We start from the raw sequence: 19,896 nt of genomic DNA, 5'->3' as shown, positions 1-19,896 counted from the left end.
CCCAAATGTGATGAAATACATAAATTATTATGCTATAATTAAGGCAGCAAAACAACTTTGTACATGTACATGTAGTTGTTTGCTTTTCTCTGTTGCACATGTAGAAACAGCTAGGCAAAATTTCACACAGCTGTCTTTAAAAGCAAAAAAGCAGCTACATGTAAGCACAAACAAATTATGCTTATCAGAACAAGATTACCTTCCAAAATACATTGGTAATTACTCAAAATATTTATTAGCATAAACCTTTCTTGATGACGAGTAATGGGGAGAGGTTGTTGGTAAAAAACATTGTGAGAAACGGCTCCCTCTGAAGTGCCATAGTTTTCGAGAAAGAAGTAATTTTCCAAGAATTTGATTTCAAGACCTCAGATTTAGAACTTGAGGTATCGAAATCAACCATCTAAACGCACACAACTTCGTGTGACAAGGGTGTTTTTTTCTTTCATTATTATCTCGCAAGTTTGATGACCGATTGAGCTCAAATTTTCACAGGCTAGTTATTTTATGCATATGTTGAGATACACCAACTGTAAAGGCTAGACTTTGACAATTACCAATAGTGTCCACTGCCTTTAAAGCCATTGGACACTTTCGGTAAACAGTATTGTCCAAAGGCCCACACTTCGTGTATCACAACTGATATAAAAAATAACAAACCTGTGAAAATTTAGGCTCAATCGGTCATTGGAGTCGGGAGAAAATAACGGGGAAAACCCACCCTTGTTTCCGCACGTTTCGCAGTGTCATTACATGTTTAAAATAAATCCGTAATTCTCGACAACGAGAATTGATAATTGTTTTAATGTTTTCTCGAAAAGTAAAGCATTTCATGGAATAATATTTCAAGAGAAGTCTTTCACCATTACCTTAATTAAACCCTGTAAGTTATTTGTAAATCTGTGAACTTTTTTTTTTTTTTTTCTGTGCCGAAAGAGTATAATGGCTTTAAAATCAATTATATAAAATTGGGCCTCAACTATAGACACATTTCTTATTAGTACTGGAGTGCGCATCTTAACCTACCTGAATTGTAACAAATTCAAGATTTGTTTGTGTTTCTGCTTCTGCTCAACATATTTTAATTTTATTTTCAATTCCATGAACTAAAATGGTTTCAGTTCAGACGTTTCAGGTTGGCTATCATGTGATACCAAAAAAGGGTTGATAAATTCTCCCCTGTAGGGCAATCGCCCCTGTAGGACATGTTTTCACGTTGTCTCTGAAATCTGAGACGGGAAATGTTGAAATATTCATAAATTCTTTGCATGGGTTCTTAAATGTCTATTCCGTATAAGGAAAAATTCATATGAGTTTGTTTCAACTCTAGCCTATGTACATGAACACAGAGCGGTTTCTGCAGATACATTAGCATAAAATTTTCTTTTTTTGGGGTACTTTTAGCAATATAGATATTCATTCCATTTTATGTGAGAACACAGCAATGGTACATGTACCTGGACCCAATTTCATAGAGCTACTTAACCACAAAACGAAGCTAAGCATAGCAAAATTTTGCTACGGGTATCCTGCTCATTTATGCCAAGCAGAAAGTTGTTAAGCAATATTTTTTGCTTGAAAAGCTCAATAATATTCGGCCCAGATCATTTACAAGGTACCTTGGTCATTCCCTGAAATTTGGGACACAACTTCACAAAATGTGTGAAATGTTGTGAATTTCTTGACAGTAATTGATATTAACAGATTCTGTGTATTAGAGCAGCACTAACTCACAACATGAATTTTACATGAATTGTATTTTCTTCGTACGTGATAAGGATAAACTGTCACACCCCATAACAGCCACACCAAGTCTTTTTGGTGTCCCTGTTACTTGTGAATCAGTACCTTACTTTTGCCGCATCTTAAGAACCTTTGGGATTCTCCCCAGGTTTTTTCAAAACTATCGCCCAGCATTTATTTTTTCTATTTTTTTGCCACAGCACGCTGAATTGAAAAAAGGTCTTTTTGTTGATTTTGGTTGTTACAACCAAAATTAAGGACAATGTTCAGATGCTGAAAATTGTATGTGGTTTTTCACTATTTTATCCTGACTCATACAACGAATTAAGGCCAAATTTCAAAGGTTTGTTATTTCATGTTATGGTTGATCACACAAAACATGAACACTGTCTGTGACAATTTTGTCAGCTCTTTCATTCCTGTGTAATACCTTTAACAGTATTGGACTAGGCCTGACATCCTGAAATCCATATTCCATGCCTGAATTCAGATGAATTTAGCTGATCTTAAACAAAAATCTAAAATTAATTCCATGCCTTGCTCTATACTGCAATTTATTTTTAATGTTAAATTTGCATCGGGTAGAAAGAATATTAATTTTGGTTTTTACCCATATCCACCGATGTGTCTTAGCACTGTATACTCAGTACTTTCCCGAGTTCTGTGAAGAAAAAAAAAAGTCACAGGCATCTCGGGTGGAATTAAAGTTGGATCTTCTTGCTCTAAAAATGTGCACTGAATGGCGAGAAGGAAAAAAAACTATAATTGATAAAGGGTTCCTAGTAGAACATTCTAAACTAGCAATTAATGGGTCACAGCCTTGAGAACACAACAGTGTGAATGCCAGGAGGGAAGTCAAGACTCTAAACGAGGTGAGATGACGAGGGTTAATTGCGTTAAGACGTTGTCTCAAATCACCACTCTCTCTCTACTACAACCCATCTTACATGTTGTATCCTTCAAGGTGAGGCGTTAGGCAGTGATTCTATGTCGGGTCATGCATGCTTGCGTCCAAATGCGTTCCATCAAATTGGAATTTTAAATGAGTTAAAATCAAACCAGGAAGATTCTAGTGAAATGGTTTGAGGGCAGAATTACAGTCGAATGGCATTGATAATGATGATGAGGATGGTGATAATGGAGAATGAAAATTACAAGACTTTATTTTGCATAGTTTGTTTACCATCTTTCCCCATAGAGTATATATGGGCATGTGAGAGAGAACTGTTATTTTTTTATAATGGTTGCATAATTTTACCACCTCTGTCAAGTGGAAAACAAGTAGTACAGTCACGAAAAATATATTATATATTTTTTAAATTTTAATATTTCCAATATTTAAGGTGATCCCTCTGCTGCCACTACCCAGGTATTATTGTACACTTTGGTGAGATCTGCAACAATATGTCAGTTATGGTTTAATGGCTTCTTGCAATCCTGATCAAAAATATTGACAAAATAGGGAGACCGCCATCACAGGACTAGGTAGCTCAGTTGGTATTGCGCCGGCACATTAATCCATTAATATTTATTTCACATTTCATTTCCTTCATTACCAATAGAGCAAGCCCCAATAACAGGATGGTAAGTAGAAAACGTGAAGAAATGTTAAAGGTTCAAGGTTTATTTTTAAGTAAGAATTGGCTGTTAAATATTAATTTTTAAATGGGCCGGTGTATCTGATCCAATTGATTGATTAAATGCTACTGTACGAGGTGGTACTATAATTCATAAGGCCTACTGTACAAAATGTAGCTTTAAAACCAAGGTCTGGAACTTCACTGCAGCCAGAAAGGTGTTACTTCCTGTTTCCCTGCACTTGTCATGCCCTAATTGCCAACACTAATAATAATAACATGCAGTTCTTATACAACACTTTTCAGACTCAAATGGCATCCCAAACCGTTCCTTGATTTTTCTTTTCAGCTATTAGAGTTATGTTTGAAATTATAAGAACCACATGCAGCCAGGCCTGATACGTGTACTTCAAGGAAGGAACGAAGGCAATTGCACCATGCCCCCGAGTCAATGCCTTGGTGCCCTTGAAATGCTCCAGCAGAAATCTACAATTTCCTCATAGAGTGCCCTTTACCAATAGAAAATGCCTTGGTGCCCTTGCCCGTTCAAAACGAAGCATACATGAAGCTTGTAATGGTTTAATATGCAACCAACCATGCCAGAAACACCAGGCCAAACCCCTTCTCATCACGATAAGAGTACTTGGTTATTTTACGTTAATTATACAACACACCAGACCTACCTTCACAGAGATAGGCAGGGACAATGATTAGTGCTTACTGCTAGTCAAATAAAAACCAACAATTAATTATCGCAGAATCCCAATATAAATCACATCCATCAACTATTTACAAGCAATTTTGCTTGTCATTTTACATGTATTTTGTGTACTGTCAGAGGCATTTGCAAAATGAAAGTATTATACATTGTACAACAGCATTAAATGTCAAAATTGGTTCAGAGAACAATTTTTTTTCTTTACAGTGGAAATCATGCTGAATAAATATAGTGACTCTCGAATCGATTCACTTTTCAAACTTACAATGTTTTATACATCACTGAAAGATTTCCCTTGCATAGCACAGAAAAATGGAACACAAAATAATTCAATAGCTACTCAAAAATCACCAATTGCTATTCAGTATCAGCATTCAGTGTGCAGAAAATAAGTTCAGTTTAAAGTTCTCGCTATTTTGTTGGACCAAATCATTCCCAGTAAACATTTATGAAAGCATTGACTGATTCTAAACACAACAAACCCTCACCTGAGTGTAGTCAGAACGGATTCCTCAGCATTCAGACTAAAACGACGTCCCTGTGTTATCAATGTCCACATCTACCGCACAGCAAGCTAGCTGGGCACCCAGTATCGCCTTGTCATTAACCTTCAATACTGTATCTACAATGGACTAGGTTTGCTCGCTGTACAGTGTGCCTACTACATGGATGTAACCTTTACAGGCTCCTATTTGAGTGGGTTGAAGTCCTTCAATTAGGAATTACTTCTCCTCGCAGAGCCTGTACAAGAAGAAAAAGGGATGGCGAGAGAGAGAGAGAAGGCTGTGAGATCGAGAAAAGGTCAATGTGGGGGAAGGAAATATTGTCAAGGATGAACAGTAGCGGAGCAGACGAGACATCTGACATAAAATTCACTGTTAATTTATCATGGGTTCTATTGTCGATGTGTCTTACTGCAATGAATCAGAGCTCTGAGCCGGTCATGCATTTTAGGGGTAATTGCAAGAGACTAAAGGTGATTGAGTTAATAACTGTCACTTGAGGGCGCCGTTTGGATTAAGTTGGGATACGTTTAATGGATTTCAGCAAAAGGGAAATGTTATGTAACCAGGTTATGTGTGATCTAATTCTTCAGATTTGAATATAATTCAATTGAATCACTCAACAGATCTGAAATTTATGAAAGCAGTATTTTAAAAAATAAATCAAGCCTGGAATTTCATTTTAAAAGAGGGCAAGGCCATTTTTATTTTGAAAAGAGCACTTCCATTGGAAAATCTTAAAGTCTTTGGGAAACTTTTGAAGGGGTACCAAAGCCAAAACCAGGGCAACAGAGTCCATGCCATGGCTTTTGTGGCCTTCATTGCCTTCATGAAATACCAGGCCTGACAAATATTTCAAACTGCTGATTTCTACATGGTTTTTTTTTTTCAACACTTTCTCAAAAAACACACTTTATTACCCTAAATTATACAGTGCAGTTAGCTTGAGCGAGATTTCCCCTTCCCCAATGTGGGGGAGGACCCACACCCACTTGTTCTGCGATACAATCCCAAAATTTTCCCCAAACCGATAATTTCCTGGAAACTATTCTGCCAATTTAATTTAACGGTCCTGTTTATCTCGGCAACCCCTTTAAATTGCAATAAGCTATTGAGGCTGTCATAATGTAACCTCAGTCAATATTTCATACTTTATCGTGGGCTGAGTTTGCTGAAAGGGAATTGGGTATAATGGGTTTTAGTTCATTGCAATCGTGACGACTGATTTGCATTTTACATCCATTTATCCAAATTGGGGAGCTTGTCTATTGTCCCTTCAAGCCTTGTTTAGCCCACATTGGTCATTTGGAGGCATCAGCCACCTGTTTCAAGTCCTGTACAAAAAGCCTACAGTTTCGAATAGATCAAGAAAAAAAACTAAATCATTAAAAGCAACATTGAATTTGTAAAATAAATAAACATTAATTCCCAGTTCAAACATATTATAAAAACTCACTAACAAGTTCATCAATTTTAAGACCTTGCAATCAGGACCCTGTATTTGGCACCCCCCCCCCCCCCCCCCCCCCCCAAATAAAAAGGAGGGATCATAATTATGAGTTTGTAGACACAGTGACCTTTAAGTGTCCGAATATTAACAACACTCCCACATACAAAATTAGACTGAGGATTACAATAATATCTAAAGAAGTGAATAATATTTGCTTCTTATGATATTGTAGTTATTTTATCAAAAAACTTTCTGGTCATTTTGATTACATCATTTGTAAGACTTGACAGAAGGCTTGTAGATAAAATATCAAAATGTTTGTCCTGAAAATTTTAAAAGCAGCTTAAAAAGAAATAATAATAGTGATAACTAATGGAGACCTTGGCCAGTATACTCTATACCTGTAGACAGATGTTCTCAGAAACAACTTCTTATTGTGTTTGAAATGATGGATAATACGCAGGTAGCATCTACATGTAGTTGGTATGGCCAGGCATGACCAATACAGTTTGATTGATGTTACTAATTAATGATTGGGCGATGGAGAGGGGGGAGGAGTTACCTATTAGTGGTGTAATTATGATGTAGAGTTCAAGATTTCATAATGAGTACGTGTAGCAACGCTAGTGACCAGTAGTGTACTGACACACTACTGTACTAAGCGTACAATCTTCTTTCACACACACACACTGTTCATGACCAACAACCTTAATTGCTGAAACAAAATTTTGTGTTGGCTTTTTGTTTAAATTTGGCAAATTCCGTGTAAAAATATTGGGATTTGTCGCCGTATGTTACTCATGTCATCAACCTAAAACAATCAATGGATACATTTCAACATGACAACAGAGTTAAATTCTGTTGTCTGTTCATAGACTAGATACTCTGAAATTCAGCCCACATTTTCAACTTACTTACTGACGATTCCTTATTTTCTTTTTCTTCCAAATACAAAGTTTTGTTCTGAACTAAATGTGCACTTCAAGAATACAACACTTCTCAAAATGAACTTTATCCCATCTCAGCCAAAATTAACCCTTACTCAATAGGTTTCCATGACAACACCCACTACTTTAAGTCATCACTGGGTGTGGGTTGATATAGTTGAATATACATCAACTCATACCCAAGAGGTTGTCATGGCAACTGCCTCTTTAAAAGCCATTGCTAGGTGTTCACAGGGTGAGGAGGTGAAGGGTGCATGAACAAGCAGAGAGGCAAAACTTCCAATCAATGTATTCATTGATCTTAGTATAGGCTACTGTTACCCAATACACTGCAAGTTGGCATGGAAACCGGCAAGACGTCTGAGATATCACAAGGTGTGATTGCAAGGGTATATTGAATGTGTAGGTACATATTGAAATAGGTGTATTTTATGCAATCAATGTACCCACTGAATATCCCAGTCGAGGTTTTAGCCAGGTGTTGGAAAAAGAGGGTGTCTAAATTTGTTGGAAATTTCAAAACTGGATACCAAATTTTAGGCTACACCTAGTAATAAAGTTCAAACCTTGCTTGTGGGTTCATCTACATGCATAAGATAACATGGTTATCAGTGAACAATTTCCCTTGTATAGCAGAAAAAACTCCTACACAGATTATACCATTTGCTACTAGATATTGGCACTCAGTGTGCACAAAATCTATGTGGTCGGTCAAAATATTTCGCTATGCGAATGTGCTGAACTGGCTCTTTATGACCCTTCACATTAAAATTATGGCTTGTATTAGACACTAATGGATTAATTTTAAACGCCTGCAAAACTCAACAACTTTAATTGGGTTTAGTATATGGGGAATTCCCAAATGCACAAAATACAATACATATTTTTTGAAGTGCAATATAAATGTCATTTAAATTGCTGCAAATCAACCCACATCATGTACACTACATCATTTGTATACACCTATATAGCTCTACGTTTGCAATAATATGCAGCGCTACGACTGACCAAATGGGTAGCGAAAATCTTATCCATTGACCTGGCCTCCGTACATGTACATGTAGGTATAGGTACTGTAGTCAATGATACCCATTAGGTTGCCATGCCAACCATCTACGTACAAGGCATCACTAGGTGTGACTCCCTGGGTATGTGTTTACATGTAGGTGGATTTTTTTGTTGCCGACTTGATTATGGAATATATCCCATCGTTACCCAGGAGGTTGGCATGGTAACAGTCTCTAATGGGGACCATCACTAGGTGTAAAGCATTATAAGTGGGTATATGCTAACGTTGAAGGGACACTATTCAATTGCTCTCTGAATATCCTAGTGAACATCAAATAATACCAAGTAAGTGGCCATGGCATTTGCTTACCAAGAATATGAAATCCCACAGCTCCAATGTACCTACACCTAATGTAGGTGTGACGAGGCACAATTTAACAGACTGTAAAGCTGCTACACGATGTAAGCAGAAAATTGTGCTCGGCAAAATTTTCTGCGAAGGAAACACTACAGGGAACCAGTACAAAATAATATACATGTCTAATACTTTTTTGGGCTAGTACCCACACTGCTGTTAAAAGAAAGATTTGTTTTCTGTGCTAAGCAATTTTGTGGTTAATAGGTTAATTAACCATACACAATGCTAAGCAAGATGATATGTTGTTTAGCTTAAATATGTTTTTTTACTACCCGAAATGCTCATCATGTGATTTAGTGTATTATGTATTAACGCAATTTGGATATAACAAAATGGCATTTAAATAATTTATAGAGTCAGAGGGGGTAATTAGCCTTGTTATTGATCTGGTTTAATGAGATTTTGACTAACAGGCAAATGTTAATTGCACATAGGAGTTCAAAAGTATTCACTAAAACTTATTCCTTATTTAATTCATGTAATACACCTCTACTCATTTTTCATGACTTTGAAAAGATTTTAAGGTTTTTTAAGAGGATTGGGATTGGTATAAATTTCGATTCAGCTTGCTGTCATATTGAAACTAAATGATATTTTTCAATACGCACGTATTTATATTTGCTGGGATGACAAGGATCATTTGTCCCCTACATGTAGATGCTGAATTCTATTACAACAATTTGCAGTCAGTATTTGAACTACATGTAAATACGGCACTGTGTGGAATTCAGAAGACCTCAAATAAAATGCCTGCATGGTTGGTCAGGATTTCTTTTCGGACAACCATTTTATTCCCTCTTGGAGATGCATTCATTTCAATTCATGTAAAATGTACAGGGGAATTCAAGTCAATTCAGCAGAGTGAAATTCATTTGTTTATTTTGATCTAGTTTGGGTATGGTACACAACCATTTCTATGAATATGTAAATCAGGAAGGTACATGTATCACTGTCTCCTTGAAAAATGCCCCTAATTACTGAAATAACCACCCAATTTTATATGATATACAGTTATTAAAATTTTTATTTACAATGTGTAGTTCTATTAGAGGTTTCCATGACAACATAACAGAAACAAATAATTTAGGCAAGGTTATATTGAAGTCATGCATTTGACAGTTTTGATACAGTGTGCCAGAATGACCTAGTTTCCCTATTAACCTTCCACAATGTCAAGGTGGTAAATTGAAACTAACTCAAATTTTTAGTTAATGAAGGATTTTCCTCAAGGGAAAAGTATCTGATACCAAAGTCAGATGTAAAACTACATTGGAACATTTCTTACATTGTAAAGTGTTAATTGCAGAAAAGGTCAATGAAATATGGCATACATCAAGTAGCTGACATGTGGTTGCGACAGAGAAAGTGCATGTCCGGCAATGCATCAAAGGTCATCAAACATGCAATAGTTTTGAGGGGTTTCATAAAATAATGATAAATCTTGAATCAGGTGTTTTTTAGGCTAAAATCTTTCCGCTCATGGATTTTACAGAAATTTAAGTACGGAAGTAAATGGGCCTAACTTCACAATGCAAAACAAAAACAATTTCAAAGATTGAATACAAAATACCGAGATCAAATGGCAGGGGAAAATGTATTACTTCTTATTTCAGAGCTTTAGTATACCCAGTGTCTCCTTAACCTTTGCTAATAATTCAGTGTGGCATATCAGTATTGCCTGATCTGATTGCAATCCTAATCAAACCTCGTCTATAGAGTACCCCCTTTGATTATTCTGTTCCGGCTGTGTGGGCGTTCTGGAAGGTCTGCAAGTGTGATTTCCTAGTTGGGCCATTCCGGAGGTACGGCTTTTCTGAGTATGTGGAGGGAATCTCAACTCCACCCCTGGGGGGGGGGGTTCAGATTGCTCCTACTATACTACCGTCTTGTGAAGATTAGGATGAAAAGTTTCATGCTACTCCCTGGGTATATAGGGGCATCTACTAAATCTCAGTGTCTGAATGTTCCAAAGTTGTGGAAATAGAAATTGAGCATCTGTGCCATGCTTCATTTGACAGCATCAGACACGAAGGGTGAATCTCCAAACGACAAAAAACATGACGCATACAAGTGATCACATCATTGGAAAAAATATTTCATATTTTTAAACTAAGCAATAAATAAGAATATTTATGTTACTTTGACAATCGGACATAATCAAACGTAATTCAATTCAATGTCTGTTCAACGTGTGCACAACTTCCTTTAAAATAACTTTAAGGCAAAGCATACTTTTGGTAATGACTTTTTTTTTAAGTGACCATCAAACTTATTGGGTAAGGAAACACTGGAGAGCTGTTGCTGTGGTCTTTAGTAATGTAGTTTTTGAGAAAGTGATCCCTCAAAACTGAATCTTAGAAAGGCTTCATGCATAAAGCCTTTTTATGCATCTGAAAGCGTGCAATCTACTTGACATGACCATTGTGTGTAACAACTATTGGGTGGTTTTCTTTCATTATTTTCAAAGACAAATTGAGCCCAAATTTTCACATCTTTGTTAATTAGCATGGTCTTTGAAAATAACCAAAAGTATATTCTCCAAGAACTCAATGGAAATGTTCTAAAACACAGGCAATTTATTTTTTAATTGAAATGAAACACAAAGTGAAAAACGACCCTGTTTAAGGGCATAACCCTAAATGCCTGCATTCACATTTCATTCCGATTCTGTCTTTCGCTCTCTCAAGGCATTGCGGAAAACCCTTGCTACACTGCTTTTTATAATTTTCTGATTCCAGTCCATATTCATAATACAATGAGGTTATGCACATACTAGTTTGTGTAGAAGGCATGGCTACTGAGTAATTGTTTTGTACCAATGTGTGGGGGAAAATGTCTGCATATAATTTAGTACTGCATGAATTCTACGATGAAGTGCTCAGCTGATGTGTGATGTAGACTGTAAATCTCTATTTCAGTGCATTAAAATTTAAAGGCTTGTGTGACACAGTCAGGTTACAAATGACAGCTTTGTGTCCTGCTTTCTTGAGACATGTATTGAATATATTTAATATATTCTTAAGGCATTTTCACCTACATAATGCTATTATAATAAATTATTTCTTTGGTTGGGGTCAGGGGTCGGGAAATGGTAGATGGATTTAACTTATTATCCCTTACTGGAAAATTAAAATGGCCTTGACACAGAGATACAGAATTGCAAGCCCAGGGGAGATACAGAATTCATTTGATGAAATGTGCAAATAAAATTTATCATCAAAACCCAAGAAAGTAATTTAGATTATTTGTGGGGAAAAAAATCCACAATGAGGTCTGATCACATCACATCTGAAAATAATAACAGGCTAAATTAAGAGGGAAATGTGTATTTTTGCAATCTCCTATCCCCCCACACACACACACCCAACCATTCTGCTCCATTAATCAAATGCCATTCTACATGACTCCATACTGTTGTGCATCTACTGCACCATAAATCATCTCATACACTTAATACATACAACATTGCATGTATTTTTCCATCAGAATTCAACCCAATTCTAGTCGCTGCGTCCACTCAAGGAGAGATAAGATTCAAGTTCATTTCACACTCCGCAGCACATGTCACTGGTAACCTGTCCAACCAGTGCATTACATCTAAGTTGCGGGGTTGGTGACCGCACACTGACCTAGACTCATCAATGTATGAATTGCTTTCATGAATTTCATCATGAATTATGGGGACATTAATTTTAACCCAGAATAATGAAAAAAAGCATCAACGTGCTGAACAATTTAGACAATGTTTTATACCATCAACCTCTCCCCATTACTCGTCACCAAGAAAGGTTTTATGCTAATAATTAATTTGTTTGACTCAAATCAAGTTGCTACCGTTTATGACCAAAGATCTTTTTTACTCTTTTGCCATGTTGATATTGTAATTTGTTTCCTTCCATTCAATATTATTTGGTTACTTCATGAGATTTATTTTTATTTTTGTACAAATCAAAGTTTTCATGGGACCTTATTTAAAGGAACATTACAGAATTGGTAAGAAACAAAAATCTATGCACCTTAGGTGGGATTTGAATCGATAACCCTCGCAATTCTAGAGTAGACGCTTTAATTGCTATGACTAACATTAACAAGCATGCCTACATGTAGATAAGATGCCACTTCAAATCCTAAAATTATAATTGCAACAAAATTATTTGATATTTGCAACAGGAATAACCTAAAAGTATATTTTAGTTTTTCATCGCAAGCCTGGAATTACAACCTGGCACTAGGCCCAATTTCATAGAGCTGCTAAGCACAAAAATATGCTTAGCATGAAACTTCTTCCTTGATAAAAACAGGATTTGGTTGATAGTCCCGTTTTCATAAAGGAAGACATTTCACACTAAGCAAATTTGGGTGCTTAGCAGCTCCTTGAAATTGGGATCTTGGCTCAGTACCCAACAAAATGTTCCCATTGGCTTTAAGATTTTCCAATGGAAGTGGCCTTTACAAAATGAAAATGGCCTTGCCCTTTCAACATGTTTAAAGATGAAATTCCAGTCCTGTCACTGATGTGTGACAGTTATAATATTTAAACCCCAAAGTTTTAAAGTAAAACTCAACACAACTCGCAATTTTTCATACGTGTCTGAATCTCAAATGCCAGATGCGGTTTTGATCAAATTACTTTACTGTTCATGTAGCCAGAGCTCTAACCAATAATAACCACCATTCCTGGCATATGTCATCATAAACTGTCACCATAGAGCTAGGACCCTGTAACTATGTTTTGTAAGTAATTCCAGTTAAAGGGGAAGTCTAATCCAATAACACATCAATATTTCCTGCATTACTTTATGTTGATGGATAGTGGCCAATTCCACAGTAATTAACTCTCCCCTTCCTTATTATTGACCCCTTGCACGGAACGGCCACACCTCCGAAATGTAAGTCAACCATTTCCGCTATATTGGGAGTCAAATCCTGTGTGTATATTTTGACTCCCAAAATGGCGGACTGGATAGGCGCATGACTGGGAGTGTGATTCATTTATTTTAATGAGTCAACAGAGTCAAATACCGATGCGATTAATTTATTGTCTTTGGTTGATTTTGTAACACAGTGCAGCAATTGTAAACATCTGTGCTGTAAGAGTAGACTTGCGGGTACAACCATGTGTACAATCTCTGTGATGTAGAAATAAATTTATCTTTGAGCAAACTTTTATCATTGTTTCTGATTGGTCGATCCATGGCAACAAAGAGTGTGGGCTGTCCGATAAAACTTTTAAGTAAATGTCTAAAATGTATTTTCCTAGTATGATACAGTAAGCCACATTGTCAGCCATTATGAACTCCTATGTGTTTTTCTTTATTTCCCTAGTTAGTAGTACTGATTGAGAAAGTCTTTGCCTTAGAAGTCAAAACCACAGCCGTAGCAATATTGAAGGTTTGAGAGGTCTGAGGGTGCATTCAAGCCCACCCAACCTCAAGTCTCAGTCCTTATAGGCAGCCAAGTCTCAAGTCATTCAGGCACTTTAAAGGGAAAGTACAATAATTAAAGGCTTTCGTGGGAGTCCAATCATTACCGCAATTCAGGCCTGATACTTTAACGCATTTGCTTCCATGCCCCTCTGGTCATTGCCTTGGTGCCCTTAAAATGCTCCAATAGAAATTTAGTGTCCTCATATATAGGGCCACTGATTTTCCGTTTCAGAAAAGTGCAAATTCCGTTTGGCAAAAACATGAATTCCGTTTCAGGCACAAAAAATTCCGTTTCATGTTTTTTTAATTAGATAAAAGGTTGTTTAATACCCAGGGACACACTTATAAAAATCAATTTGAGATAAGTTGCACTGTTGACTTCGTAAAATGTTCATTTGAACTGACAAATTTCAAAAAAATACTTTTTTTTATAATTGTTGATTATTTTGTATACTGCTGTTCTAAAAAGGTTGCACTGTGACTGCAGTATCAATGCACATGATGTGATAGACTTGATTCCAAGTCTAAAACTGCAGTTGATTCTCTGCATCAGCCACATTGTAGGCTAATGACAGGAGTGTATCCACAAGAGGGCGCTGTTTCAGCATGATCAAAGACTTGGGAACAAGTCTATGGACGTGACCATTCTCCATCCACAAACAAAATGTCAGCCATTTTGTTTTCGCTTTGGCGACAGAATGTTGACAGTTTACGGTTTTATTTTAGACCTTTCCGAGATGAAAAAACATTGTATGTGTTCTTATAGATCATAGGTAAGCTAGTTTGTGTATTATTGTTGGTAAAAGAGAGGGAGAAAATGCAATTTGGGTGAACAAAAAATGTTTAAAACGTGCCGCGAATAATGCCCTTCGCTTAACCATGTTAACAACGTGTGTACATCATGTGTGTAAACATTGAGGATGGTGTGAAGTAGAACAGAATGATCCACGGTTACGATCTCGTACTTTTTAATGGTCTGATTTCTGATGCCTTTTTAGTTTAACAAAAAGAATCTTAATAAAGAATGCAATTTCAATAGTTTTGGCGTCAAGAAAAAAAAAAAAAAAAAAAAAAATCAAATTTTCTGAAATCCCGTTTTCCGTTTCAAAGGGCGGATTCCGCGAATTCCGTCCGTTTTCCGCGATCGCGGAAAATCAGTGGCCCTACATATAGGGTGCCCTTTACCAAGGAGAAATGGCTTGGTGCCCTTTCCCTTTCAAAAATGAAGTATACAGGCCTGGAAATTGCATGATTATCTCAGTGCTTTACGGCAAAGGTGTTGAACATTCCAAACAAACGCTGAAAGTGAAAGTTATTTGGTAGGGTTTTTCTAAGTATTTCAAACGGAGACACGCCTAAGATTGAGCAGATTTTGTTTTTGGAGCGTCTCAAGAAGCTTCCTCTCAAGATTGTACCATCTATACAGCTCTTGTCTATTTCTTTAAGGAAAGACGTGTCACGCTTCTATTCAAATGACGGACATGAACATGGTACAATGTATGCTCTTGCATAAGACCTTGGGTATAACAATTGGTTTATTTATTCTCCTCCATACCAGACTGTTTTGCTTTCACATTAGGGAAACTTTCTCATTTGTTTTCTTTTATTTGTTGCACAATACCAGGTCAGCTCTTGGTAAATCAGATTTTAAGAAGGTTAGATTTCACACTATCCTTTTAGTTTTTATAAAGGAAAGCGTCAACGTTTTTCTAAAATGGCTGTTGTTATAATTTTTTATATTTTTCATTAACAACAAAAATATTGTTTTTTACAATGTCAATTGGTGAATGGTGCCAAGCTTTCAACTTTTTTGCACAAGTTTCCACAATATTAAGAGCATTTCCATCAGTTTATCTACTTTGTGTTGTTTAGTTAATTAAAACAATTTAGAAGTCTTGGCCAAAGGACGAATTAAATTCAAACTACAATATTTATGATCATACTATAATCCATGGTTATTTTGTTGATAAAATAATCTTTTAGATATTCTGAACTTGCATACAGGCAGCCAAGGTTTTAAAATTCAAATGGAAAAAAAATAATCAGCAAATAATAATTTGATGAAAACATTCTAGACATTCAAGGACCAAATGTTACGGAAGAATTGATGCAAAATTTATTTCAAACATTTGTTGAAAACACAAATATGAGATGACAGAAACATGCCAAATTGTTTCATGTTATGTTATGAACTTGTCACTTTTTTCAATTTGTATATTGTACTTCCACGCGTTATGCAGAATGCACATTATTATCAATTAGGACACAACTATTACACGTTTCAACATGATTTTAAGTGTAACCCAAATCATAACGACTACCCATTATAACATGTTCAACACACTACTCACTACCGCCCATCAACGATGACGTTATACATACATTTGTACATGTGCACAGACAGCATTACTCTACCTCATTAGTAATTTTCTCATACCAAGCATACCTCCAATGATAATGTGAATTCCTAACCAACCAGTAAACCTATACAACCTGAACATCAATATTCATCATGATTGGGTCTAGTCCATTTTACACAGGGGGTGGAAAGTATGATGCTACGGTTCAAAACTTGCTGTATTGCGACCAGAATGTTGACCAGGACATTGGCCCTTAGCATTCAACACTAACACACTAACCAGAGCGTTAGCTATATCTGCTGAGCAGCTATCTGCTGAGCAGGTTTTCCTCATGCTGGTCATAGGGTTAAGATTAATTAAAGACACTGGACACTATTGGTAATTATCAAAGACCAGTCTCCTCACTTGGTGTATCTCAACATATGCATAAAATAACAAACCTGTGAAAATTTGAGCTGAATCGGTCGTCAAAGTTGCGAGATAATAACAATTCATTAAGTATTGCTAACTTTTATCTCAACGAACATTAAATTATTGAGGAGTCCACATTTTAATGAACATACGAAGTAACTCAGCTGATGGTCACTTCGTACCCGCCCACAGAATTAAGTGCCAAATTTTGGTTACGGTACAAAGTGTCCTGAAGGTACAAAGTGTCCAGGGTACGAAGTGGCAAAGGTACGAAGTGGCAAAGGTACGAAGTGTCCGACATTTTTCATTGAGACCAGTTTGCTTGTCACTTCAAAGTTAAATAAATTGTTTTTTCACTAATAAATATTTAACAAAGGCGGGAGGAAGTCCTCATGTGTTTTAGCCAGTGGCAACTGTTCATGGAGAACAATGTTGCCCAACATCCACTCCTTGCTTACCGTCTGTACCAACATCCCCACCATAACAACGTTAAGCAACTACGTCAGTCCACTTGTGCAAGATATCTGGAGTAAGAAGTGCACAACTTATGCAATAAATGTTGCGCATGTCAACTTTTGCCGTTGCATAAAGTTTCCTGAAATCGGCGGCTGGAATGCTGAAGACAAGTTAAAACCTTCCAATTCCCCCTGCCTCCCTTCACTCCAACACCACACCCCTCCTCTTATGATGTTATTATCAAGTTAGTTTGTTGACATGGTGAAAAAATCAAGACAAAGACAGACTGCTTTGGCTGAAATTTTACATATTAGAGATGTAATATGCCTCTGGTACACTTGCCCTTTCAACAAATTATGTTGCACAAAATACCGGAACATTTAAAAAACACTAATTCAATTGTTAAGTTTAAGATTGCTTTAAATATGCATTTATTTATCATTTAATTCTTGCATTTGTTTTTTACCCACCAGTACATTTTCCTTGTATTTGTAATCGGTTTTTTTTCTTTTCTTTAGGGCGCTAGGAGGTACATGTTTTTGTGTTACGCGCTAAATACGTACCCTCCCATTCCCAACAATCTTTCTTGCCAAATGTAAAGAAAGTCAGCAGCACAACTGAGATTCAATGAATGTTACTTCTTCAACATAACAATAACATTTTAATTGTCCTATAAAAAAAAACAGTACTAATTTTACCATTACCACCATCTACAAAAAAAGGGGCAGGAAATAAAGTGGACCCTTAGGTTTCAAAGCACATCTTTTACACTGAAAGTGAAATTAAAAAAACACCCATGAAAACACCCAGACTTGATGATGAAAATTGAACGTCATCTTACAAGGTAAGATGATAAGTGAACGATGAGGAATAGTCTGTTTACGCAGACTGGAGCTAAACAATGCATTTACCACTGGCCTACACCCAAACTGTACACAAATTAAAAACGTAAGGTAAACACGTTGAACATCAACTCGATTCTGAACACACACACACGCATGGAGCCTACGGAAACACAGCAATGCCTTCGCTGCTATACTTACCACAATTTTACAAAATGTCCATGCCAAATATCGAACTTCTCAAGCAGAAAACCCTCCAACAAACATGGGCTAATGTCCTTGCCGTTCACAAACAGTCATCTTGTTACAGGACATCAGTAGCTCGCTAAATGGCTGAATGAAAATGAGACAACCTGCACACTGTGCTTACCAAGAGCCTAAGGACCAAGGCTGCGGCTGCCTTTTTCGCCTCTTTTCACCTATTAAATTTCCATAAAAAAATCATTGAAAACGATGTGTGCACATTTTTTACACACACATGCATGCCATATTTATTTTACATTGGTTCCGCGTAGCGCACTTGGCATATCAAATAATCTGCCGCGAACCAGGGATACTGTCCAAATGACGTCATTTGTAGTGAACGGAGGCCGTATGACGTCATTCTAAGTCGAGTTTATTTATTTCCGGTTTATTGCTCAGTTATCTGAAAACAACAGCGTAAACAAAACATGTGTTGTTATCTTTTTACAAAAGTATTGTTTTAGCTAGGGTAGAAAGAGGGAATTTCCCTAAAGACGAAAACAGGGAAGCAAAGAAACAGTATCGTAATGGAATGGGAGATACAGCGTTCAATGTTGGCCAGTCGCCCCCGTGGGGTTGTTTGCCATAAACCGTAGCAGTGGACATTGAAATATTGCTTTGCAATACATGATGATGTAGTTGTTTGTTCAATCATAGAGGAAGGGTTCAATTGGTCTTTTGTTAATATTGAGGACCGAAACGAAACTTTTTTGCTTGTCCACTTGCACAACTTAACGTTTATGGCGCAAGTTGCGCCATATTTAACGTTGCGCAAAATGGACTTGCACAGTTGCGTATATAAGAAGTTTCGTGAAATCGGCTGCTGTATCAGCATTCACAAACCTGTCCTCGGAATGAAACTTCTGGAGAATGGCGTCCGTCATAATGAATTGATTTACAACTATATAAAGCGGGGCTTCTTTGTCAATGTACGTGGTATGATCATGGGAAAACACGTTCAAGGCAAGATCAAGGCATCAATCGGCGTGTAGACCTCTCATGCAGACACTATTTTTTGTTTCTTCTTCAAGATTTCTACAGAGAATGACTCACGAAGAGGAGTCAAAACGTCAGGGGTTTTTCTCACACAGATAACACCAGACGTAACAGAATCAAATTTATATAAATTTTTCAGTTTAATAGAAAGATGTTCAAAAGTAGAAAGTTTTGTACTTATTTTGTGTGTATAACAGCCTGCTGTTTTATTGAACCAATTTTTTGACTCTCCAAACAAAATGGCGGACCATGTTCTGCTGGTTGTAAGTCAAGTGGCAAATTTATATGTGTTTTTTTTTAATCACGTCTCACTGATTACAAAACACTGTGAGTATTTTGTGCTGTTGTCAGGAGTAATTCATAAAACAAAATTTGTGAGATATTTGAAGTGCCCCCTGAAAATGAGTAATTCTAAACTGTGAATGTTTAAAAGATTTGAAGACAATGTGCCCCTTTAAGGATTGGGCTTGAATGTCATTTCCTATTCTCATACTGCGACACATTTTCAAGAGGTTAAATTTCTATCGCACTGCCACAGCAAATCAACATACTTTTACAAGATGTTTCCTTAAAACTAGCCATCGGTAAGTTTTGTCATGAAAATAATATCACACTTGACAACAATAAGAAGAAAGATGAGATGCATTTTTAATGGTGTGACTCATTGAATATTTACGGCTGGCGACAGGGTTCCTAATAATTGTCGCCTAAGATCCTACAACCTAGTATACCTAGGCTTCTTCACCAGCCTTCCCGAAAGGTCAACCCCCTAAGGTGTTTATTTCAAGGGATAATAAT

The 19,896-nt window shown here is 36.7% G+C and overlaps 1 protein-coding gene across 1 annotated transcript in view; it reads right to left on the bottom strand.

The window, feature by feature from the left end:
• Positions 1-18,327, bottom strand: part of LOC117288617 (cAMP-regulated phosphoprotein 21-like) — a 62,588-nt gene extending 44,261 nt beyond the window's left edge. The window contains exons 1-2 of the mRNA XM_033769539.1: positions 18,061-18,327; positions 4,527-4,779 (exon numbers count right to left, since the gene is read on the bottom strand). The gene's annotated coding sequence lies outside the window, so the exon portion shown is untranslated. The remainder of the gene's footprint in view (positions 1-4,526; positions 4,780-18,060) is intronic.
• Between the last annotated feature and the right edge of the window lie 1,569 nt (positions 18,328-19,896).

Source organism: Asterias rubens, chromosome 3 (genome assembly GCF_902459465.1).
Source record: "Asterias rubens chromosome 3, eAstRub1.3, whole genome shotgun sequence".
NCBI lineage: Eukaryota > Metazoa > Echinodermata > Asteroidea > Forcipulatida > Asteriidae > Asterias > Asterias rubens.
Note: the sequence above shows the minus strand (reverse complement) of the source record. Positions and strands in the feature narration are given on the sequence as shown.